Here is a 27,124-nt window from a genome sequence, read left to right as displayed (position 1 = left end):
AATGAGAAGCAAAATAATGAAAAAATGCGTCAAGGGAGGGCTCTCTCTTTCCCAGGACCCCCTTCCCTTTTTCGTTTTGCCCAACAGGAAGTCGCAGAATTCCTCCGGGTTGATGATGGGTAGCGTCGTGTTTTGTTTTAAGTAAGGTATGAACTCCCAACTACCAACTAGTTAAAAACAACAGACCCGAAGAAAAAAACAAGCGAAGATGCTAAAAAATTTCTCTCCAATGGTGCGCCGCCAGTCAGTCATATAATGAAAGAATTGAGAATGAATGAACGGCGGAATAAAATTGGAAAACAAAACAAAACGAAAACTGCAATGCCACCCAGTTTGCACCAGAGTTCGTTCCTTCTGTTGATTGGAGGTAATTACCGAAGGTTGTGCACTCTTTCACTGTTTGTGTTGATTATTATCCTTCCATGTACTAAATAACATTACACCTGGAGCTGAGCTATGTTTTTGGCACAATTTGTGGGGTACAATAAACAGGTAATATTTCAACCTTTGCAAAAACTCCAAGGATTTTGTATTCTGAAAGTTTTTTAGTTCTTCTGCTTTTTACGCAAATCTTATTTAAAAAAAATCGATGGAATTTTTTGAGTTGTATACTAGGGTGGCAATGGATGTATTGGTAAAATTTCATGATCGAATTTTGAAAACCGTTCATATATGAACATTTTGTAGATTGGTCCAAAAACTGAAGTGTCAAATTTCAGCTCAATCGGACTTGATTTAGGGATGCTTAAAAGCGCTCAAAGTTTCGATTTTTTGACCTTTAAAAAATACTTGAGGAAACCAAAGAAAATCTAAAAAATCGAAATTATAGTTTTAATGCCAAATGAATGAACAATGCTTAAAACGTCAAAATTTGGTGTTTACTCGAAAAAAATGTTTTTTTCAAAAATCGCCGTTAAAATTTTTAAATCATTTTTGGGGGGGACCAAAGAAGTTTAGAATATACATATAAATTTAAATTTTGGTGCCATATGACTTAAAAATGCATAAAACGTCGAGATCTGGTGTTGTTTCTCAAAAAATGGTTGGCAAAATTCGGCATTTTGGGACAAGGTCGTTTTTTTTGGAAAACCAAGCATTTTTTTACAGGTCAATTTTTTGGGCCACTCTACAAAATTTAAATGGTTGGTTTTCGATTACTTAGAATACCCTTCTATAAGTTTCAGTATACTTCAGACAAAAATTAAAATATATGACAAATATAAAAATAAAGTCAAAACTAGTTGACTCAATTAATGCTGAAATAAAATTAATACACAATTTAGATAAAATCATTACAAATCTTTTGAATCTATTTCAATCAATTCAAAAATTTCAGTAAAACTTTAAATATCAAATATTTAGCGAACATTTAGAAAAAAATCAAACGCAATAGTTAAAAAAAAACATCAGACTCATAATTTAAAAGAATTTTTTCCAAAACTCTGACAAAAATCGGAAAAAGTAAAGCCCAATTATCAAATAAAAGCCAGATACAACTGGGAAGAATGTTCTTATAAAATTTGGATAAAATTTAGATAAATTTCAGAAAAAAATTGATGAATTTGTCAAAAAAAAAATCATGCATCAAAGAAATATAACAAAATTATTAAGGAATCAAGAAAAGACAGATGTATCTCATTAACAAATCATTCAAATTCGTACAAAATTCACACCTTACTGAGAAAACATTCAGATCAAAAATATAAAAAAAAACTGATGAAATTCTAGCATAAAAAATAACACTTAAACAACATTCAGACTTCTTGAAGACAAATTTGAACAAATTCAAAGGAATACTACATAATTATGTCTAATTTTCAAATCAAATTCAACAAAAATTTAGAAAATATTCAACTCGAATTAGCTTCATGAAAAATTCAGTTAAAATATTTTAAAACAAGGACAAACTTTTAATAAATTCATATCAATTCAAGAAATTTTTTGGAAAAACTCAGACAAAATTTAAACGAAACTCAAAGACATTTTCACAAAATAATGACTAAATTCAAAGTTCAGATAGACGATTGACTCAATTCAGGCCAATTTAAAATGAAATGAAGACAAAATACTGATAAAAAAATACTAAAGAATTTTGTTGAAATACAGCCCAATTCAGAAAAATATGATACAATTATATTTTTGACAAATGCAGATAAAATTAAGACAAAGTTTAAAAAATTCTGACAAAATTTGGTCAAAATTTGACCAATTTCAAAAACAGTTCTGACATAACATCTTAAAACTTTCTTGGACAGAGTCCTTTCAGAAAATGGATAAAAAATAAACACATGAAATTTATGCCTAACAAAAAGGAAATTCGGATATTCATAACAAAATTCATTGAAAATTTTTGTAAAACACTCTCATGGCAGGCGAAAAAACGAGCTACATATTTCGTAGTCAATACAAAACGTTTACAAATATCAAACAGAATATCAGTCAAAATTTGGAACAAATTCAGAGAAATTACCAGTTGATATTCAATTTAATTTTAGCAAATATAAATCAAATTTCAGACTTCTCGAAGACCAATTTGAACAACTTTAAATGAAAAAAGACCAAATTATGACTAATGTTCATATAAAATTCAACCAAAATTCAGACAATATTCAAATCAAAGCAAGGAAATGCTATGAAATGTTTAAACCAGCTTCATTTAGAATTCAGTTGAAATTCTTTAAAATGTGCACAATATTTTCACAAATTGTTATGAATTCAAGAAAAAATATAGAAAAACTCAGACAAAATTTAAAAGAAGCTCAGAGACATTTCCTACAAATAATGAAAAAATACAAACAAAGTTCAGACAAAATAAAGACCTAATTAAAACAAAATTCAAATGAAATGAAGACAAAATTTTGATAAAATTTACCTAATATAGGCACAACAAATTTACATTGAAATTCTGAAAAAATAATAGAAAATTTGGTTGAAATGAAGCCTCATTCAGAAAAATATGATAAAATTGTCCTTTGGACAAAGCCAGATAGAATAAAGACAAAGTTAAAAAATTCTGACAAATGTGGACTAAATAAGACCAATTTAAAAAAAAAGTTTTGACAAAACTTCTTTAAACACTCTTGGTCAAAATCGTTTTTGAAAGTGAAAAAAATATTAACACATAAAATTAAAGCCTAACTCAAAGGGAATTCTGATATTCAAAAATGAATTCATCGAAAATTCTAACGAAAAACTCTCATGGCAGGCGAAAAAACGAAATGAAAGAAAAAGACAAAACAATGGCAAATATCAAACACAATACAGACGAAATTCGGAAATTCGAAAGAAATTTGAATAAATCAGCAGTTGAAATTCAATTCAATTCTAGCAAAATAAAAATAAAATTCAGACGTTTTAAAGACAATTTGGTACAATTTTAATTAAAAAAAAAGACATAATTATGACATATTTTCATACAATATTCAACCAAAATGAAGACAAAATTCAAATCGAATAAGAAAATGCTCTGAAAATTTTAAACCAGCTTCATTAAGAATTGAGATAAAATTCGTTCAAATTGAGACAAAAATTTAATTCAAGAATAAATTGAGAAAAGTTACGACAAAATTGAATCAAAACACAGGAACATTTCCTACAAAATTATTACAAAATTCAATCAAAGTTCAAACAAAACAAAGATTTAATTCTGACGAAATTCAAATGAAATGAGAACAAATTTTGATAAAATTCATCTATGATGACACAAAAAATTCACATTGAAATTCTGAAAACAAAATGCTTGAAAATTTTTTCGAAATATAGCCAAATTCAGAAAAATAAAAATAAAAGCGACTAAATTTACGCTTAAAATTTGATTTCTGCAAACTCGATCCAAATCTGAGATTTCAGTTCGAAATTTGGCTCTTGGAAAAATCGCAAATTTAAAAAGTTACTCAATCCACCAAGAAAATATGGCATTCCCTGCAGATTTGTTTACGTGAATGTTTCTCTATCAATAAATCTGCTCACTAAAAAACAATTTCGTTTATAAAATTTTGTGGATAATTTTAGAAAAATAAAAATTAGTTTTTTCATTAAACAAAACTATGCAATTTCAAATAAATTTGTGATTTTCAGCTTAATTGTGTAAACAAACTGACTGTGATTCATAACTTGAAATTTCGAATTGTGTTCACCCGACAATAAAAATTATAAGTAGGTATACGATCTCCTGCTTCTGAATTCCTGAACGAAATAGTCACCTTGATATTTTATAAACCAAACTCATTTTGACCTGAATCTAAAACTGAATTTTGAACCTTAATTCAAAATTTAAAGTTTTATTCTGCTTGCGAATTTCAATCCAATCTCTGGATTTTAACAAAAAAAAAACTATTTTTGTACCCACATTACAGGTCAGAATTTTCAAATCTGAGCCAAGAAGTAATATTAGTTTCATTGCTTTCAATCGTGAATCTGTCATTTAAATTTGTTTGGTTTTTATTTGAATCTGAAGCCATTATTTTATTTTATTTTTTAACTGATTTGTCAACTGAAATAAAAAAAAATCCGAATAATTAATATGATTTTGAGTTTTTAATGGATTTCTGGATCGCCAGTTAGAGGCTCTGTTAAGTTGATATTTTCCATAAGAAGTCGAAGAATTTCGTATCTGAATGGTGAACAAAGAGTCAGGATGGATTCTATTTTGTTTTCAATTTAGGAAAACTATTGCCTCAATATTGAAATTGCATTTGAGTCTCAAAATTTTTTATTCAAAATTTGAATGAAACGCAAAGACATATTTGAACAAGGATTGCAGAACAGTATTCCGTTTTTTTCTGATGATGATTCGAACCGAAAATCAAGAATCCCAAACCGGATACAGAATCCGGAAAATGAAAATAGAAAAACAATTTTGTTTTTGGAACCAAAACGGCCGAAACAAGTAAAAATATCTTATATAATATTTAAAATTCCAGACAGAGTTTTTTGAAACTGTAGCAGAATTTTGAATTTGGAATTAGTTTTCGAGGGTTTGGCATAAGTTTTGAATAAAGATTATTACTCTTGAACAACCTCACTAAATCATTGAAATTTGAGTGGGAATTTAAAATTTCTAGTGTAGATTAGAATACCTCGCTTGCTTTTTCTGGACCCTTCATGGGGGGGGGGGGGGGGGGGGAGTTAACCAACAGCCCCTCCGCCCCTCCCCTCCGTTAATACGGCCAGCAGGACTCTGAGTTATCATTATTGAAGTCGCTTAGATTGTAAAAATGCTTTAAGCTTCAATTAGAGCTGATTATTTTATTAAAAATTAAAGTCACACACAATCCTGAGTTGCTTTTATAAAATTCCTAGATTTGCTGTAACAGTAACAAATGCTAAGTTTGGGAATATTCAAAGCTTCTATTATTATGATGGACATAAACAAATCTCTGTCTAAAATATTTTTAGGGAAAACATGGCTCTCCTTTTCTTTTGACTAAGAAACAACACACGAGAATCCATTTTTTTTTAAAGTTTGCTTTCGTTAAACCCTCTTGATGAGTTAATATTCTTATATTTGTTGAATTATCATGGTTCTTTTGTTTTGCGCCGGGGCTTTAGGGCAATTGCCATGATTAAATCCAGTCATGTATCTCCATAACTTTAGCAAGTTTTTGCTGCGTTAACGGTTTTTTTTTACATACTCAGAGTTGACCAGTTACACTTCAAAACACGCACTTTGTGACAGAGAAATCCCCTCGAGTCACGACATCAATCCATGATGTCAACCCACGACAAAATTCCGGCGATCAGCAACGGTCATCTGCAAATGAGGTGATACTGCCCCCAAGTTCTTCTCTAGCCTGGCATCTGTCTAGAAAACTGGTTGCGAATCAATCGCACAAACACTTCAGGAGGGTCCATCGATTAAAACAAACCAAACCAAACCAAACGAGAAAGAAAAAAAAATCACCAACAGCAACAGAACAAGCAAACTGGAACCCGGAAAACCGGATCACTCGAAACCGATTGGGGTGCGCACGCGTGCGACTTTCTTTCGCGGGATCGCAAACAAACTTGGTCAAATCTCTCGCACACTCGCAGCTTCCGATCGAGAACCGCTTCCGCGCCCGCGAGAGAGAGCTTTCGCGATCAGCTTAGCGCGAAACGAAAACAAAAACCTTAAAAAAACCAAACTCCAACTTTACTCGAGAGGAATACCGAAAAAACGAAATGCTTCCCACAGGTACCGCTATGCGAACCTAACTGATCTGCACTGGCCTCAAAATATGGCGAGGAACCCCCCTTTTGCTGCAGAAAGCCGACAAACCCAACAAACCAATCCATAAACATATCTACGCTACTACCAACTAAATACAGCACACCACACTACTGAAGGAAACTAACCAAAACAACCAACCAAGCCGATGATGATGACTTCAGAGCTTGCAAACTGGTCACCAGACAAAACGACCGAGCGACCGACCGGCTGACTCCGTTTCTCCCAGGGGGGATATCTGTTGCACTTTTTTCGGTGTTAGGGTTGCTCATTGTAAGAATTAAATGAATTTTTTCCACTGAAATTTCATATTTTGAATTTTATAAGAGCTGCAGATTGTTGAAATTTATCATCATGCAAATTATAATTGAGGGAAAAAGGAAGCTTCCCCAAGCACATAAAGCTATGTCAAAGATGTGATAAAAAGCTTTGAATGAATGTTTATCAACATGCTGATACAGTTAAAAATGATGATGAAATTGAAGCCTATGGTTAATATGGTGAAGATTTCATATTTGGAGCAATATAAATTTTTATACTAAAGAGTGTCTAGGATGAAATTGTCACAATATCAAATAGCTCTAACTTTTTAACCGTTGGGTAGAATTGAATGAAAATTTAGGTGGATTTAGTTCATAGTGCATTGTTTACATCCTGCAAGTTTTAAATTCCTGAGATCAAACTCGCGTTAATAGAGTTGAAAGAACAGCTTGTGCGTGATAAAATCTGGCGAATTCATCTCGAGAACAAGGATCTCTCGCATCGTTCCATCGCTAAAACGTTGGGAGTCGCGAATTCCACGGTGTCACGAGTGTTTAAGCGGTTCAAGGAACGATTGACCACCGATCGGAAGCCCAGAAGTGAAGGAAAAAGTATTCCGTACAACACCAAAAACCACAACCGCGTAATTGGGGCCTTCAACCGAATCCCGAACGCCTCCGTTCGGGATGTGTCTAAAAAGCTGCACCCAAGCCAAAGTTTTGTTCAGAATGCCAAAACTAAGGCTGGGTCTCGAACGTTCAAGGTTTAAAAGGCCCCTAACCGCGACGAAAAGCAGAACATTTCCGCCAAATCCGGTGCTAGGAAGTTGTACCTCAACATGCTGACGAAAGTTGAATGCTGCATCATGGACGAGGAAACATATGTGAAAGCCGACTTCAAACAGACCCCCGGCAACCTATTTTCACGACCAAGGAGAAGTTAAGCGTTCCGGAGCATGTCCGCAGTCAGAAGATGTTCAAATTGGTGAATAAATTCCAGGTTTGGCAAGCCATCTGCACGTGCTGGAAGCGGAGTGCATCTCTCGTGACCCAGGACACGATGATCTGACAGGTGTACATGAAAGAGTGCCTCCAGAAGTGGCTGCTTTCTCTCTTGAAGGCCCACATCGTCCCAAAAATCTTCTGGCCGGATTTGGCCTTATGCCACTACTCCAAGGATGTGCTGAAGTATGCGGACAATAAGGTAAAATTCGTGCCGAAGCAGCACCTTCTTAAACGACCTAAGGTAGTGAAAACAGTCGAGGAACTGAAGAAAGTATGGGTTTACATGCAAAAAACGGTTGTTTCACAGGTTGTGCAGAATCTTATGGCCCCGGTTAAAGCCAAGGTGCGGGAATTTGCGTGTGGACTGTAAATAAAATACGAATAAAATGGTAAAATAAAGTTTTATATGAATACTCTACTGAAAACTCTAATTTTGCGAATCAAGTTAGTGGGTAGCAATTTTATCGTGGAGAACCTTTATTTTGGCATAGACATTAGAGTGTGTCGAATTGCAACTTTTTTCGAATTTCATAAAGCCTGTAGTCTAAAGTGTTTCCTATTGCATGAAACGAACGACAGAATTTTTAGTTGAGTTTAAAAATGAGATTAAGGTACCAGGCCTTTGATTTGCGTTCTGTATGTTGATTATCCACCATGGGTGAAAGGGTTCACCGCAGTTTCTGCTTAAGTATGTGCTCACATGCACTCTTAGAACCCATGGCTTCGTATGAACTGTTATGGAGTGAATGTATTGTGTTCATGAAGGTATATTTTGGAAGAACGAGTCAACCTACTTACAGGTATTCCGGCATCCGTGTATATCCTGGCCATCTGGCAACTGATTGAACATTCTTATCATAAAGTCAGTTATAAGAGGGAACACATCTTACCTGTCGGCCACTTATGGGACTCGAACCCAAAAGTTTTGTTGCCGATATCGGGAATCTAACCCAGTACTCAGACTCGCCCCAGACTATCTGCTCACACAGCGCTCCCTTGGGTTTTGATTTGAGATTTTGTATGAAAAAAAAAAGTAAATGTGATCATAGAATGTAACTTTTCTGGTTTTTCTAGAATACCTTGTTTTCACGGGAAGCAAATGATTTCCAAAATATGAAGCTTACTGAAAAATTCTCTGGCTACAACTTTGCGGAAGACGGAAAAACGGTAGGAATAACGAGAAAATAGTTACGTATAACGACCCAAAAAGTGCATTTTTTGTTAGAAAAAAATATTGCAACGCTGCCTGATTTTCCGTACACTGAACCCAAAATCACACTTAAAATACATTTCAAGTTTCACTTAAAAGTGCAAGTTTAGTGAATCTCCTTGTTTTTTTAATTATATACATTACATCAATGATTACTTTCCATGTTATGGTTACTGCACTAAAATAACAGCTGATTTGGCTAAAACTGGCTTACAGTGCTACGAGAGAAGAGAGAAGCTTCAAGATAAACATTCCAGAATTTTACCTGAGCAATATCCGGGTAAATACCTGATATTATTAAAACTTTTCAAATTTTAAACATTTGTATTGGAATATCCATTGGTATATGAATTATAAACTCATTTCCTTCTCAATTTTCGAAAATAAAATTTAAAAAAAACTGTAGTTGCTTAAATTGGATCAATCAAAAGTACTAAGCTTCTTTATTGAATTTACATCCTAATTTCTGTCTTAGACTTGATATTGGTATTGAAACATTTTCAACTGATTTAACCATAATTTTTTCATCTACTGAAGTAAATATCCTAAATTCGGCATTAGACTGAGACGATTTAGGGTCATTTTTGAATTTCTCAAACCCTGGTGTCTCTAAAGCTTCGTATGGAGTCAAAAGTCATCTATGATTTTTTGCAGAATTTTTAAATAACGTTTACATGAGTAAATCTGAACTTTTAGGTTTGTATGGGAAAATTGAAAATTAATTTACTGAAAAACCAACATCATTTTTGTTTTTTTCTGTGGAGCCGAGCCTGCTAATGGTTTTGGTATAAAATCTCCGAAGAAAATTTTCTGCTGAACAACTTTTTTGAAGAAATTAACTTCGTATCTTATTAGGCAAAAAAGTTATTAGCTGTTTAACAGGGGTATGTCTTTTGACATTGATACACAATAAATTCAATTGAATTCACTGCTTGTGCCTCGCAAAGCATTGTAAGAAAGGTAGTATGATCATTCTCAAATTTTCATTAAAAGGATTTCATAGTTGAGTTGCTAGTATCATTGAGTGATTCTCTTAACATGAATATTTCTATGTTTTTAATTTTATCATTTTCCAGATTCAATTCATTGAGATTGTCAAGTGTTGTTTCTTCAGTTACTGAAGTTCAGTTTATGGTTTTTCTGAGTTTTGAGAACTCAGGATCTTTGTTTAAGATACTTAATTCATTTGGATTCCTTATCTGACTTTTCTCTATGATAACTGAATCTGTGTTTTAAACATTCAATCTCTCTTCTGAACTTTTTTCAATCGATCATTTTTTCACTGATACCTTTTTGGCTTTGGGGGCGTCGAATGAAACTTTTGTCATATTTAGAAAAACACTTTCATTTATCTGATCAGAATCATATTAACATCTCATGAAAACGTTTTTTTTATGTTTCAAAGATATAAAACTGAAATACACAACTAGTGCAATTTATGCTTTGGCTCTAATTGTAACTTCGAATCTTTTTTTTTTTATTTAATTTATATTCTGTTTCTCAATACTTGATTTCAAATAATGATTTAGATTTTAGACACTGAATTGTAGTTTTGAATAAACTTAATTTTGAGTGAACTCTTATATCTGTATATCTTTGAAATTTGATTTTAATTATTTTGTTTGTTTTAGTTTTGTATTCTATCTTTCAAATCTTTATAATACTTCACAATTAGGTGAATATTTCTCGATGAAGCGCAATCCAGACGATCAGTGCTGAAATGAAAAACATTTAAAATTTCTATCCGGTTATTATTCCAAATCAGAGAATTTTAGTTGGTGATAAGGATATTAAAAAAATGAGAATTTTACATTTTGTACCTAAAATCAGAGGTTTGTTTTTTGAGAAATTTCAAAACTCTTCCGCAATGTTTGCACGTTATTAATTAACAATTTTTATTTGAAGATACCAGAAACCATCTTCTAAGCAGACAACATGGCTTTTTGAAGACAGTTTACTGAACTCATATCCAGTTCTTTTATACGTTTAAAATATTTTGTATTCTCTGGGATAGCATTTGAGAACAAAATTTAAACCTTAGGGGCCCCCCGAGAAAAATTGACCCGGGCCCCCCGATGGCTTAATTCGGCTCTGGGGTTATCGAAAATTAAGAGTAAGAAGATGCCATAATTTTGCAAGAGATCATATTTTTTTTAAATTTTAATAGAAACAACTTCATTTTGTGTTAAGTTTACAAGTTGAATTGGGCATTTATATTGGTGCTGCTTATTGGGCTTGAACAAATTTATTGCCTTTTTGCAATGGAGTAAACCTTGTCTGAGACCACACATAAACACTATCTTAACAGCCGCTCGATTGATATTTTATTTATGCTTCAGCTATTAAAATAAGAATTAAAATTGTCCATAAACCATTATGTCAACAGTAAAAAGATCAGTTTGTAGTATGGTAGTTAGAAAGAAAAAAATCACGAGAGGGGGAGGGTGGTGGGTTGGTTACCTATTTTTCTATGACATTTCTGCTCAACAATGCATGGAATGCCGAATTATTTGAGTATTCATTTTTTAAATTCTTTAACATAAATAGTTTTTGTTTTAAATAGAAACTTTTGAAAATACATTCTCAAATCTTGCACATGATTATAAGGATTTGTTTAAAGAATGCTTTAGTAACAAAATAAGAAAATTACTTTAATCGATGGTTGAAATCATAAAAATGGCATAAAAATCTTGTAAACTTAGCTGAAGATTGCAAAAGTTTTCCCGTGCGTAGCCGGGCCGGAAAAAATCCGGACCATTTTATTTAAAATCCGGCAATTATATTTTCAAACCGACATCCGTGCAAAATCCGGAAAAATTTGACAAAAATCCAGGAACTATTCAACAAAAGTTAAGAAGAAAAATATTAACCTTCCAAAGCCGTTCGCTCAATATCCGTTTCGGGGAAATATGAGTTGTAATTTGATTTCGTTCTCCTGGCTGTAAATGTTAACCGATTTTGATGATATTATATTCATTGTGTAGGTAATTTATTCTTATTACTCAACATTTAAAAATAAAGTCGATATGTAAATATAACCAGGTTATCAGAAACTGGTTCAGAATGTAAAAAGTTCGAAAAATCAATTTTATTTTTAAAATACTCATAACTTCTGACAGCTTTTCTGTATTTAATTATTTCATTGATGTTTGAAATTGTCAAGAATCCATCTATCCGACAATGTATAGATATGTTGGGGTCTAATGAAAGTTTTTACCGCTATGACAGATCTTGCGGTAGAAAAAAGTCTTGCTTTAAAAAACGTCATCCAGTTTTGGCTTTGCTTAGCTGTATTTCACTTCTCAATCAACCGATCTTAAAAACTCAAATTTTAATTTTTTGGCGTTAATTTGATCATTATTTTCATAGAACATACTTGGTCTGTCAAAACTACCAGTACATCAGTATATTGGAATGATGATAAAGATGTTTGAAATGTGCGCTTCGGGTCATATTGACCCGAACGGCTTTGGAGGGTTAAAATAATTTTTTTATTGAATATCCGGGCAAGTCTGGTAAAACCGTATAATCTGGCCAGCTTAATTTTTCATTTGATTTGTACTTACAAAACTTTTGTTTAAGAAAGCCTTCAATTTCGAAACAAAAAAAATCATAAAGATAAATCAAAGTTTCAAATGCAAAAGTATAAGATTAAAATATTTCGGTTCAAAACGATTTAATGCAAACTCGATCCTAGTTAAAGATTTAAGTTAATAATTTTGTTCTTGAAAATGCATCAAATGCAAATGTTCTTGCAATATTAATATTGTTGAACAAAACGCCAAAAATATGGGATTCCCAGCAATTTTGCTAATTGTTTCTTTATCATCAATTACTTTCCATAAAAAATCTATTCTTGAGAATGATTTCTTAAACAAGTTTTTCATAAGACTAAACTTGCAAAATTAGCTCAAATTCTACTTATTTTTAGTCATTTTCACCTGAATTGGTTAGATTTTAAAATCGAACTAACAATCAGAATTATGAGCCCGCTATCTCTTGCAATTTGAAGTCCTTACCCAAATACTCATCTTGAAAATTTTATTTTTTTTATTGCAAATCATTTACGAGCTGAATCTGAATCTGAATTTTGAACAGTACATACATAATTCTGAATCTAAGTTTTTAGCCTGCATTCAAAATTTGAATTTTCAATCTGTTTTGAAATTTCAATACGTTTTCTGTAATGGACATAAGAATGGTTTCTGAATTTAGGAATATGAGCAAAGAATTGAAATCAGTTTCAGGGACCACCATCATGGAATCATAATTTTTATTCGAATGTATTGGGTTTTAATGAATATTATTTATTTCAATTATGTTTTTCTAATACGACTTGCAAATCAAAATAAATAAAATCGAATGATGAATCTGTATCGCCATCGAGAAGTTTTGCTAGGTTATAATTTTATGTTAGAATTAAATTCATAAACTTCGAATCCTAATTTGAAACAAAAATTTAGAATAATTTCCAAGTTTTTTTAGCATATTTGGATTTTTTTTAACCAAATGTTAAAAATACACATGAGTTTCGAAAATCATGGATCAAATTTTGAAGGAAAAGTAAAATCAAATTCAAACTACGATTTCAAAAACAGTTTTTCTTTGAAAATTTTATTGATGATTCGAAACGAAAATCAAGAATCTTAAACTGTATACATAAACCGAAATATAAAAACACAAAAACAATTTCGATTTTGATTAAAAATATGGAAATAGAATCTCTGGAATGAGTTAAATCTTATTTAAAATTTAGTATTCGGAAATGAATAACTATCAATAAGTGAGAAATTTTTCAAAAACTCTAGCTGAAGCCTTTTCTTGGGATTAGTTTTCGAGGTTTCAACATCAGTTCTGAGTCAAAATTTTTACTATCGAACAACCTTACTCCATCATCAAAATATGATTAAAAATTACCAATTTCGAGTGTAGAGTAGAACACTTCGCTTGCTTTTGATTGACCTTCATGGGGGATGTTTAACCCCCAAAACCCCTTTGAACCGTGTTCCTGCCATGTATTTAGTGCTGTATCGGAAGAGGGAGCGCGACTTTGCAGTAAATTAAATTTAAAGTGTGAGCAAATAAAATAAAATGTCCTAGGCGATAGTTTTATCAAACTAAAGAAAACTCCTAATAAGCTGCACGAATGGAAATGCCCAAACATAATTCAAAATGTGATTTGTGCAATTCTTGGCAAATTATGTTTTGATTCCAATTAAAAATGTGAAAAAAGAACAAGTTTTAGTCAGAAAATTTTCAGTATGCTCCATTTATTGGAATTTCATTTAAATGGCGTGAGAACTAAATATTCAAGAAAAAAGAAAAAAAGCCATTCTCCCATTTAATATGCGCGTTTTTCTTTGAAAAATTCCAAATCAAATAATAGAGTTACAACTGATTGCGTTTATGAATGTGTTCATTTCTCATTTAGTTTGTTTAATTTTTTGTAATGTCTTTTCGCCTTTTTATGTCACATATAATTATTTCGAGTATGGGTTTATTATGGGTCAATTCACGATGACGTTATTCCCTCTTGTGGTGAAAGTTCGTAGGTCCTGTTTATTAAATTTTACGAACGAGAAATGGGGTGCAGCTTATTTTTTGGTGTAGCTGCACGGTCACAAAATTTTACTCAAATCTCAGTTTTTAGGATTCCTCAAAACCAAGTCCCATTTTGTGAACTAAATTTAGCGCATTTTTTATTTCTTGTCGGAAATCTCTGCAGGAATGTACACAAAGTTGAAATTTTTTAAAAAGTTCGAAAAGAAGGTTTGTTTATTGCAATGTTTCAACATGTTTTTAAAACCCTTTTTCCAACATATTACTTCTGGACCAACGCACTTTGCATTGAATATTTTGGGATAGCACCTCTACTTGAAACTAAAAATCCCATCGAATGTCCAAATGTGAAAGCTTCTAAAGAATTCGTGCCGAATCGACTGTTAACAAATACTCACACTTGTACGACGACACTGTTCAGGGACAGAAGAATCCAATTTAGGAAAATTCTCAGGTAAACGTACTGAAAAAAAAAGGCTGACCTGAAAAGCCGTTTTTGCCACCGCAAAGAAAAATCAGTGCTGTAATTGAGAGACGAAATTCAAGCCGAATCGATAGTGGAAGCCATTTTGGAAACAAACAAATTTTTCGGTTTTAATGTGTGAAATTTTCCATTTTGAAAAAGCATGTCGGGTTCAATGATTAATGGTGGATGTGAGTAGTCAATCAAGCTAAGCTAAGCTAAGCTTTAATGTGTGAAAATTTCCATTTTTCTACCAGGTTGCCGCTGGAAGGAACAAAAACAATGTCTGAACACATACGGGGAGGTTACTTCGTCCTGACAGAATGGAACTTTGTTGCTTTCTGTTGGCCAACGATGAAAAAGCAATCGGAAACCAGCGGTAAATATTCAATTTATCGTCATCCGGAACATCCCACTCTAGTTGCCATCGAAGAAAATTAACAAGTTCAAAGCAAGAAAAAGTGATGTCAAATAATGATAAAGAACAATAAAACTATGAAAGTGAAATAATTTGGATACTTTCAAATTTGATACTCTCCCTCCGTTTTCTGAAAAAAAAAAAAATTGTAAATAAAAATTTTGCTTGGTTAGTTTTTAACCGGTTCCTAAAGTTAAGTGCAACCAAGTACATCCAGATATTTACTTGATTTTGTTACATTTTGCAGTTTCGCCCTTATGAAATGTAACGCTAGAGACTTGGAACGAAAGTGACAGTGGTGCTTGCATCTGACAGTTCTGAGCGAAGGGTTGCTACATGAGTATTTTTCCCAGTGGATCAGATGGCGCCTCGTTATGTTTACTTTAGTCTCTTTAGGTATCCCTTAACATAAGGTTGCCAGAATTTTTTCCACTCCCATCCGGGCCTAGCAATTCCGGGCAATTTTTCAAAAAAAACCTGGCAAAATCCGGGCATGGATTTCAATTTTTCAAATCCAAAAACCGGGCAAAACCGGGCAAAATTTAGGTGTTAATATATATAAAAGCAAAGAAAAATGCAAAAAAAAAATAAATTCATAGTTTATTAATGTCATTGCAGACTTCCAAAAACTTTTTGGAACATTTAAATATTGAAAGGTTTATAAAAGTAAATCAGCGAAATTATTTTAAACAACCGTTGAAAATTTCCATACCGTTAATCAATTTTGCTGAAACTTACTCAAAAACTTTGATTTTTTTTTTTGGTTTCTTTATGAAAATTGTGAAAAAATCCGGGCAATATCCGGACTTTTTTCACGAAATCCGGGCAACCGGGCCGGACCGAACTTTCTCGAAATTTTGCATCAAATATCCGTGCAAACCCGGATAAAACCGGGCAATCTGGCAAGCTTACCCTAATATTATCTTCTATTTCTTACATCCGGAAGCAGTCTTCGTTTATGTTATTGCAGTTCAACATGTTATATAAAAAGAAATCTGCTTTATTTTTCTAGATTTAGAGCAATGTCAGAATTTGAGCCTGGAAGGTTTTTGTTCCATAGCTTTGAAATCATGTTTTGAATCTCTTTTTATCGTTGTATCACTTTTTTAGAACCACCCCACTGCTGGGAGCAATAGGATCCGAGTGCAAAAAGTCACTCATCGCATCCATTTCCTAGGCTCCCTACAACCTCCGATGATTTGGAAGAAAACCACAACGACCTGTTCCTTCAAATGAGCCCCATTCCGCAATTCCGATATTGGTAGGGTAAACACTATGGCAATGTATCCAAGTAGAAAAAACTTCGCCTCTCACCCGAGACACATCGGGCTAATTGGCCCGGAATTCTTGGTCTCCCCGGTCAAAACTCGGCCTTTTGACTTCTAGAACACAACACCACTTCGCACCATGTGGACGCGACAGAAACACGAGAGCACAAACGGCCAAATAGACCCGGCAATTTGCAGCCAACTTCTTCTAAATAAACGGCGACGAAAACGACGACGACGACAACGACGAATTTCCCGGGCAACTGCACCCTGGGCCGCGTTTATTGAGACTGGCTGGTTGAGTTTCGGTTTCGGTTCGGGAGGAATTTCGTTCGAGGAGGAACGTTGGCTCATGTTACGGCTCATGACCCAAGCAAAACCAACCGAACAGGAAGAAGGGTGAACGGATGAATAAATGGGCGAATGAATGAACCAAACGAAGGCAAGAACGATAATGACGATTATTTCGACGATGATGATGCTGGCTAGCCAGCTGGGGCAACGGATTAGCGAGCCCCGGAATGTTTGGAACCCCAAACGGAACGAAGACCGTTGAGTCGGCACTTGATCGTCATCATCATCATCGTCATCATTGATTGGCTTCATTCACATCATTGCCATCATCGTAATCATCAACAATATTGAAGGGTGCAAGCAGCATCGCTTAGGTCGTTACGGATCGTTACCTCTCGATGGTGTCGTTGGTTGATTGTTGAGTTATGGAGAGGATGCAAAATCGGTTGAATGAGCAAGTGTTGCAGTTGATAATTTAGACGATGGAGTCCGGGGAAATATTAGGGGTGTTCATAATAGAGAAAATAAACAAAAATTTTGAATTCGTCGTCTGCAGTTGCGTTGAAGTCTTTTTAATATAATTCACTTTAACACTTTAACCAAACAATTTATGAACTTAAAATTTTAAAAAAATCTGAAATATTTCAAATGTATATAAAATAACAAAAATGAACAAAGTGACAAAAATGACAAAAATGACAAAAATGACAAAAATGACAAAAATGACAAAAATGACAAAAATGACAAAAATGACAAAAATGACAAAAATGACAAAAATGACAAAAATGACAAAAATGACAAAAATGACAAAAATGACAAAAATGACAAAAATGACAAAAATGACAAAAATGACAAAAATGACAAAAATGACAAAAATGACAAAAATGACAAAAATGACAAAAATGACAAAAATGACAAAAATGACAAAAATGACAAAAATGACAAAAATGACAAAAATGACAAAAATGACAAAAATGACAAAAATGACAAAAATGACAAAAATGACAAAAATGACAAAAATGACAAAAATGACAAAAATGACAAAAATGACAAAAATGACAAAAATGACAAAAATGACAAAAATGACAAAAATGACAAAAATGACAAAAATGACAAAAATGACAAAAATGACAAAAATGACAAAAATGACAAAAATGACAAAAATGACAAAAATGACAAAAATGACAGAAATGACAGAAATGACAAAAATGACAAAAATGACAAAAATGACAAAAATGACAAAAATGACAAAAATGACAAAAATGACAAAAATGACAAAAATGACAAAAATGACAAAAATGACAAAAATGACAAAAATGACAAAAATGACAAAAATGACAAAAATGACAAAAATGACAAAAATGACAAAAATGACAAAAATGACAAAAATGACAAAAATGACAAAAATGACAAAAATGACAAAAAATGACAAAAATGACAAAAATGACAAAAATGACAAAAATGACAAAAATGACAAAAATGACAAAAATGACAAAAATGACAAAAATGACAAAAATGACAAAAATGACAAAAATGACAAAAATGACAAAAATGACAAAAATGACAAAAATGACAAAAATGACAAAAATGACAAAAATGACAAAAATGACAAAAATGACAAAAATGACAAAAATGACAAAAATGACAAAAATGACAAAAATGACAAAAATGACAAAAATGACAAAAATGACAAAAATGACAAAAATGACAAAAATGACAAAAATGACAAAAATGACAAAAATGACAAAAATGACAAAAATGACAAAAATGACAAAAATGACAAAAATGACAAAAATGACAAAAATGACAAAAATGACAAAAATGACAAAAATGACAAAAATGACAAAAATGACAAAAATGACAAAAATGACAAAAATGACAAAAATGACAAAAATGACAAAAATGACAAAAATGACAAAAATGACAAAAATGACAAAAATGACAAAAATTACAAAAATTACAAAAATTACAAAAATTACAAAAATTACAAAAATGACAAAAATGACAAAAATGACAAAAATGACAAAAATGACAAAAATGACAAAAATGACAAAAATGACAAAAATGACAAAAATGACAAAAATGACAAAAATGACAAAAATGACAAAAATGACAAAAATGACAAAAATGACAAAAATGACAAAAATGACAAAAATGACAAAAATGACAAAAATGACAAAAATGACAAAAATGACAAAAATGACAAAAATGACAAAAATGACAAAAATGACAAAAATGACAAAAATGACAAAAATGACAAAAATGACAAAAATGACAAAAATGACAAAAATGACAAAAATGACAAAAATGACAAAAATGACAAAAATGACAAAAATGACAAAAATGACAAAAATGACAAAAATGACAAAAATGACAAAAATGACAAAAATGACAAAAATGACAAAAATGACAAAAATGACAAAAATGACAAAAATGACAAAAATGACAAAAATGACAAAAATGACAAAAATGACAAAAATGACAAAAATGACAAAAATGACAAAAATGACAAAAATGACAAAAATGACAAAAATGACAAAAATGACAAAAATGACAAAAATGACGAAAATGACGAAAATGACAAAAATGACAAAAATGACAAAAATGACAAAAATGACAAAAATGACAAAAATGACAAAAATGACAAAAATGACAAAAATGACAAAAATGACAAAAATGACAAAAATGACAAAAATGACAAAAATGACAAAAATGACAAAAATGACAAAAATGACAAAAATGACAAAAATGACAAAAATGACAAAAATGACAAAAATGACAAAAATGACAAAAATGACAAAAATGACAAAAATGACAAAAATGACAAAAATGACAAAAAGGACAAAAATGACAAAAATGACAAAAATTACAAAAATTACAAAAATTACAAAAATTACAAAAATTACAAAAATTACAAAAATTACAAAAATGACAAAAATGACAAAAATGACAAAAATGACAAAAATGACAAAAATGACAAAAATGACAAAAATGACAAAAATGACAAAAATGACAAAAATGACAAAAATGACAAAAATGACAAAAATGACAAAAATGACAAAAATGACAAAAATGACAAAAATGACAAAAATGACAAAAATGACAAAAATGACAAAAATGACAAAAATGACAAAAATGACAAAAATGACAAAAATGACAAAAATGACAAAAATGACAAAAATGACAAAAATGACAAAAATGACAAAAATGACAAAAATGACAAAAATGACAAAAATGACAAAAATGACAAAAATGACAAAAATGACAAAAATGACAAAAATGACAAAAATGACAAAAATGACAAAAATGACAAAAATGACAAAAATGACAAAAATGACAAAAATGACAAAAATGACAAAAATGACAAAAATGACAAAAATGACAAAAATGACAAAAATGACAAAAATGACAAAAATGACAAAAATGACAAAAATGACAAAAATGACAAAAATGACAAAAATGACAAAAATGACAAAAATGACAAAAATGACAAAAATGACAAAAATGACAAAAATGACAAAAATGACAAAAATGACAAAAATGACAAAAATGACAAAAATGACAAAAATGACAAAAATGACAAAAATGACAAAAATGACAAAAATGACAAAAATGACAAAAATGACAAAAATGACAAAAATGACAAAAATGACAAAAATGACAAAAATGACAAAAATGACAAAAATGACAAAAATGACAAAAATTACAAAAAATTAAAAAAAATACAAAAAATTTAAAAATTAAAAAATTGCGAAAATGACAAAAACTACAAAAATTTATAAATTTATTGCAAGTTTATGACAAATTATTGACAAATTTATGACAAATTGATGAAAAATTGATGACAAATTGATGACAAATTGATGACAAATTTATGACAAATTGATGACAAATTGATTACAAATTGGTTGAAAATTGATGGGAAATTGATGACAAATTGATGACGAATTGGTGTCAAATTGATGATAAATTTAAGACAAATTGATGACAAATTGATGAGAATTGAATACAAATTTATGACATATTTATGTTTCATAATCATATGGCTGACAACAATGACAAACTGATTGAAGAAAAAATCAATCATTCTGGTTTTGAAGCTGTTCTTTTAGCAAATTGTAAAAAATAAACCTTTTTTCTTGTTTTAAATCAAAATCAGTTATATCAGATATTTATTTCGGAATTATAACCAAGGGAAATATTATTGATTCTGAACTCAAGATTCATTTTAAATTTTCAACTGCTTTCAAAGTTTCATTTCCATATTTTCTCGCATAGTACCAAGCAGTTTTTCCTGAAACTTTTTTTAACCTTTTTTAAATTTTAACCTTTTTTTTAAATTTCCTGAGGCAAAATTCGAATAATCAACATCAATTAATTTGATTGCAATAAACTTTTTGCTAAAATCGCAATAAACCCTTTTATTAAAAATATTAGGTGTCTTCCACAGTATTGAAGTGGCTAGTCCGAGCAAAACACGCCCTAAATATTGGATTGAATATCCAAAAAATCAGAAACAGATTGTATAAAACAAATCCAGAAGCAGCAATCTGAAAGAGAATTTATGTTTATACAAAATTCAGCCCCAAAAATCAAATCACCATGATTAAAAATTGCCAGTTTTGGAACAAAGTTTTTCGAAGTGAAATTGGCTGGAAATTCTTAAAAAAAATTTATATCAAATTCCAAATAAATTATACTTTTTGATGATTTTTTCTTCAGCACAGTGATTAATCGAACAAATCTAAAATTTGGAATATAACTAAAACATTTTCTTTTTGAAATACTAGAATTTATCTGGATCCTGATTAAATTTCGAATAACCAATTCTCAAATTCGAATAGAAAAACAGGACAGAAATTTAAACTCAAATTGGAAAATACGGATAGAATATTCAACAAAATATTCATTTTCAACTGGGACATCATGCAACACTTTTTAACTTCAATAGCTCATTATGACCGATTGTACCGATTGTACATCAACAGTTTTAAGAACTCAAGGCCGTGCGAACGGGGCTTAGGGGTTTAACCCCCCCCCCCCCCCCATGGAGATTTTTTCAAAGAAAAATTTTTCAGTTCAAGAAATGAATTTACCATAGTAACGATAAATTACTTCATCCCAATATGTGTTTATAAATAAGTGTTAACAAACATGTCGTAAAAGTTTTTTGTCGGTTTTTTGTGCTGTACCACTCTAGGCCTAAGTCAATTAATTCTACGACAGTAGGGGGAAGTGTTCCTATATGCGCATATTGGGTAATATGCGCATACAGCCGATTGACGATATGGCTGGGAATTCAACATATCTAATCAGTGCCGTTTGTGGGTAATAAGCTTTTGATACATGTCATGAAAAAAATTAAAGTTTATATAAAATCGAAAAAATTTAAAAATTCAAGCAAGATTTTTGTCAGTTTTGTTATAATATATTGAACTTTATTTATCGTGCGTACAGAATCTGTAAACAAAAATGTTAATTGTTTTTCTTTACTATTCATCTGGAAATCGGAAATTCAACAAATTGAAGCTTTTTGCAAAGTTGTAAATGATCAGTTATTGGAATAAGAGACAGGTTCTGAATGCCCATATCAAAGCAGGTTAAATGCCTATATCTAGAAAAAATAGATAAGTCTTATAAATTTTTACTTTTTTATCATTGAAACATCAAATTTACGCTCAAATAACAATCGTACAGTGAAAAAAGAAGAACTTTATACTGATCCGATAAAAATACGATATGAACAAAATATATCCATGAAATATGGCCATATGGCAAACCTAATTATGTTTAATGCAAAAAAACTTGTGATGTCTAAAATTTTGCAAAAAATTCAGTCTTGACGTTTGCTTAACATCCGTTTCTACTATTTTCAATTGAAAAATATCAAAATATTGCATGTGTCAATGAAATACAGCTAAAACCATAAATATGCGCATTTAGCCCGCCCGTTTCGGAAATCGGCTATTTTGACTACGTTTATTATAAAATTATTTTCACAGAAACTGTAAGAGATTTTAACATAAAAATAGCTCTAACGTATAGAAAACAGATGTCCGCTCATGTACGTATAGTTTTAAGACTCCTATCTATTGGAATATGGGAGAAAATGAGTGATTTTCATAATATGCGCATATAGCCCGCCTCTCCCCTACATAACATTTACGAATTGAAACTAGTTTTTAACTTTCACTTTTGATTTACAATTTAAAAATAAAACCCTACCCCTTATAAGGCCGAAACAAATTTCAAATCCTTCTTTTGTCACTCGAAGTTGGAACATCGCGAGTGGGGGGGGGGGGGGGACAATAAAAAATAATGCGGCAAATAAATAAATTGGAATAAATTGCACGAAAGCTTGTATGCAACAAAATTGTATACTGTGTCATTGCACAAAACTTATAAATCAAGTATTTTTTTAACGAAAAATTGAATAAAATTAAGATTACGAAATGTGAAATAACTTCCATCTTTCAAAATTTGTTTTTTTGTCTTTCGGTTTATTTAATTTTATCCGAAATTTTCTTAAAATACTCCAAACTTTATTTATTTCCCCCTTCGGATTTTTGGAAATTTCGAAGGGGGGGGGGGGGGGAGGGTGACAACAGAAGAAATTGATATTTGTTCCAGCCTAATAGATTTTAGACGAACTTTTGAAATTGTATTAACTAACTTGCATTTGAGGTATTTTTGAAGCAAAAATCAATTTCGAGAAGTTCGTTCATTTAAATCATCAATTGAAATCTATAAAAATAAAAATAAAATAAATATTAAAAATGAGCAAGTAGAATTCGATAAGAATGATTTTCATCACATGTCATCAATTTGTTCCTCATGGAACAAATTTTCGTATTCATAATCTTGAAATGTTCTTACTAAAATAACATGGCTTTTACCAAAAAGGCCGATCAATTGAGCTAACATTTTATTATAATTTCCAAAAAATCAACCAAGTTAAACAGTATTTGTTCAAAATAAATTTACCGAATTCTACAATCAAACTTTTAGGAAAATTTGAACAATTTTTAATAAGTTAGTCTTTGTTTTTCAAGTCTTAATTTTTGTGTTTTGAAATCTTAAGCCCAAAAATCTAAATTTTCAATAAGAATAACTTTGTTTCTAGCTTATGTCCATGAAAAGTTCGAAAATGGTTCAAAGTACCAACATCAAAGCTTTAAATGCGCAATGTTGACTCAATTACTATTTGATTATCTTAGTTTTCTTTAAGCTTTAATTATAACAAACGCTCCTCCAGATCGCATAGGCGTTATCACAAAAATGTTAAAGTGGTTTCAAGTATTAAGTGATTTTTTTAATCATTAATCTTGTTTATTAAAAACTTTACCAATGTTTTCACATACAGCAAATCAAAAGAGAATGGATTGAAATGGAATCATATAAGGATTCATATAATTGCAGAAAATTTTAAGATAAGGAGATATTTTTAAATGTAATATTTCTTGTTTTAATTGCGTATTTTCTGTAACTTTTTAGTTTAAAATAATCTTGAAATTTTTTTTATGGATTTTATGAGAATGTTAACCAGTTCAAATTATATTATTGAATATTAAAATTAAAGAATAAGCACCACTGAAATTGTAAAACGCTTAGAATATTTTTTTTTCAAATATTTAAAATATTTTGTATGGGGATCACCGATCAATTATTTTACGCTCCAATGAACTGGAAAAAGCTCTACTTTCAGCCCATGAAAATATTAAAGTTACTGTATTTTTTTCTTTAAGACCTTCACACTGTGCCTTTTTTGGTTTTCTTGGTATTTCTAGCTAAATTTCAATTTCCAAAACCCCAATTTCAGGTCTTAAGACTCAGGTTTGATGTCTCAAGCCTCTGGTCTCAGGTCTCATGCCTTAGGTCTAATGTCTCATGTCTCGTGTCTGAAAACTCAGGTCTCATATTTCAGGTCTCAAGTCTCAGGTCTAATGTCTCAGGTTTCAGGCCTCGGGTCTCAGGTCTCAGGTCTCAGGTTTTAGGTCTCAGGTCTCAGGTCTCAGATCTCAGGTCTCATTTCTCAATTGTCAGGTCTCAAGTCTAAGGTACCAGTTCGCAAGTCGCAGATCTCAGGTCTCGTGTCTTAAGTCTAAAGTCTCAAGTTTCAGGTCTCAGGTGTCAGGTATATGGTCTTAAGTGTCTAGTTACATGGCTTATTGTTTCAAGTTTCAAAGCTGCATAAATTTAAAGGTCTTTTTTACACGGTTTTCCGCAATTAGCACGGTTTTTTTTACACAGTTTTCGGGAATTAACACGGTTTTTTTTACACGGTTTTTACGGGGTACTTATGTCAGTGTAAAAAAAGAACTTGGTGTACTACGATAAATCCTACTAGCTGAAATAATAAAAAATAGTGTTTGGATGGATGAAAATTTTAAATCAACAAACGCGTGATGCAAAACAGTTACTCTCCAGCATATGAAAACGAGATTTAAAGGTGAATCTTTGATTTGAATTTTGATGCATTTTAGCCCAGACTGCTAAATGAATTATAAACATATTTATTTAAGAAAAAAAAGCGTTTGTCCGAAAAATATCTTTACACCAACAGTGTTTGTGAAGGATAATAAACAAACGGACAAATTGAAATCTAGTGATTCAGCACTTCAGTATTAAACTTTGTTTTTACGAACATTATTTGTAATAGGCAAGAAAAAATAATTCAGCTGTTTTAATGTCAGAAAATTTGTTTTTTTTTGTATTCCTGACTTAAAACGCAAATTTAAAAAATAAATTGGTTCCGTCATGACTGTAGCAAAACTTTTATAACTTGTGTTAAAATGTAATGAGTTTACTCCAAATTTTATCATAATTTAAAAAAAAAACCATTTCTTAACATTCATGATACGTATTCCTCAGAACTATTATAGATCGCAGATAACTTAAGTTCAGTTTTAAGAAGATAGGTTCGATTTTAGTTTCAGCTGTCTTTTATGCCTATGTTTTCCTTACAAAGAAATTAGAAAACATAGAATGCTAAGAGCATATTAAATATCTGTATTTTTATAATAATTGAAGTCTTATTATTTAAACTGATCACTCCCACTCTATCTGCTGACAAGAACAGAAACAAGAAAAAAAGTTAATTGAGATTTGATTTTTTTAAATTACTATTTTGGAAAAAATTAAAATAAAACAAAAATATTAAAATTATCAAACCATTTACTGTTAACGGTTTAAAAACTAAAAATTTAGAAAAAACATGTTAATATTAAATCGTTTATATAATGGAAAATTAATATAAATGGATTGCAAATCCTAAATACCATCAACTGGAGTAGCTTGCATCACTTTCTAACTTCAATGACTTAAAAAAACTGTATCGACTAATAAAAAATTTTAAAAAAATTGTGAACTTTATTGACCGACCAAAACTTTTAATGTCAAATCGGGCGCTGAAAATGAAAAACTCAGTAGAACAGTTTTTGAGTTATACTCGAAATATGAAATTTCGGTAAAATAAAAAATAATAAAAGTATTTGAACTTATGTAGATAGATTCAAATATCTCGGACTGCGTAACATTGATTTGAAATCTCTTTTTTTGCATATTAGAGATGAATGAGTTTGCTATATATCACCTGGACTTTATTTTTACGTATGATCAAGAATATTGTTGATATTAGTGACTTAATGATAGAAAAAAAAAATATAAAAACCGAATTTTTTTAGAGAATACTTTGTTTCAGCAAAAGTTTTAGATTCGATGGTAACATTTAAAAAATCTGATTTTTATTGGTATTAAATGTCAATTCAAAACAAAGATTTCAAGTGGGTATTTATCAAAATCGGTTGAAAATTGAAGAAGTTAAGGTTACTTTACCATAACAGTATTTTTTTCATTTTTGAATAATTTAACGAATCGCAGTGTACTAATCATAGCATAGGAAGAATTAAACATGATAAATCTCACTCGCTCCAAGTCAAAATTGATTCATAGCTCACTCGAAAGTCTTGAGCCAAATTTCAGATAAAGGAGAGGTTGCTGGAGTTTCAAACGTGAATAGAATTTTAAGCTATTTTGTACGGGAGGAACAAAAAAATCTGGTTTTTCACAAAACACTTTTTTCTTCACTTGTCGATTGCTCTGATGAACAATTTTCAAAAACTTTAAATTAAGGCAAATACTTTACTCGAAGACTGCAACCCGATTGGATTTAAAAGAAGAAAGTTATTGCGGTTCAAAAATTGTATTTTGGCTGCAAATTGTCGTCTAACAAACAATGAGTACTTTTTACGCATTTTGTTCTATAAGATAATTTTCGGCCAAAATACAATCTTTGAACCGCAATAACTTTTCTCATTCAAGTCTAATCGGGTTGAAGTCTTCGAGCAAAATATTTGTCTTTATTCAGACTTTTAGGAAAAAAATCATACAAAGCAATCGGCTAGTGAAAAAAAAGTTTTTTTTTGTGGAAAACTAGTATT

General features: G+C 31.0%; 1 protein-coding gene across 8 annotated transcripts in view; it reads right to left on the bottom strand.

The window, feature by feature from the left end:
• Window positions 1-16,658, bottom strand: part of LOC129755635 (EGFR adapter protein-like) — a 230,159-nt gene extending 213,501 nt beyond the window's left edge. For 3 of the 8 annotated variants that reach the window (XM_055752222.1, XM_055752225.1, XM_055752229.1), the window contains exon 1: window positions 5,907-6,134. The gene's annotated coding sequence lies outside the window, so the exon portion shown is untranslated. The other 5 variants (XM_055752223.1, XM_055752226.1, XM_055752224.1 and 2 more) reach the window with 5 other exon arrangements.
• Window positions 16,659-27,124: the final 10,466 nt, after the last annotated feature.

The sequence above is a fragment of the Uranotaenia lowii genome, chromosome 3, assembly GCF_029784155.1.
Source record: "Uranotaenia lowii strain MFRU-FL chromosome 3, ASM2978415v1, whole genome shotgun sequence".
NCBI lineage: Eukaryota > Metazoa > Arthropoda > Insecta > Diptera > Culicidae > Uranotaenia > Uranotaenia lowii.
The sequence above is the reverse complement of the archived record's forward strand: the minus strand, read 5'-3'. Positions and strand labels throughout refer to the sequence as shown.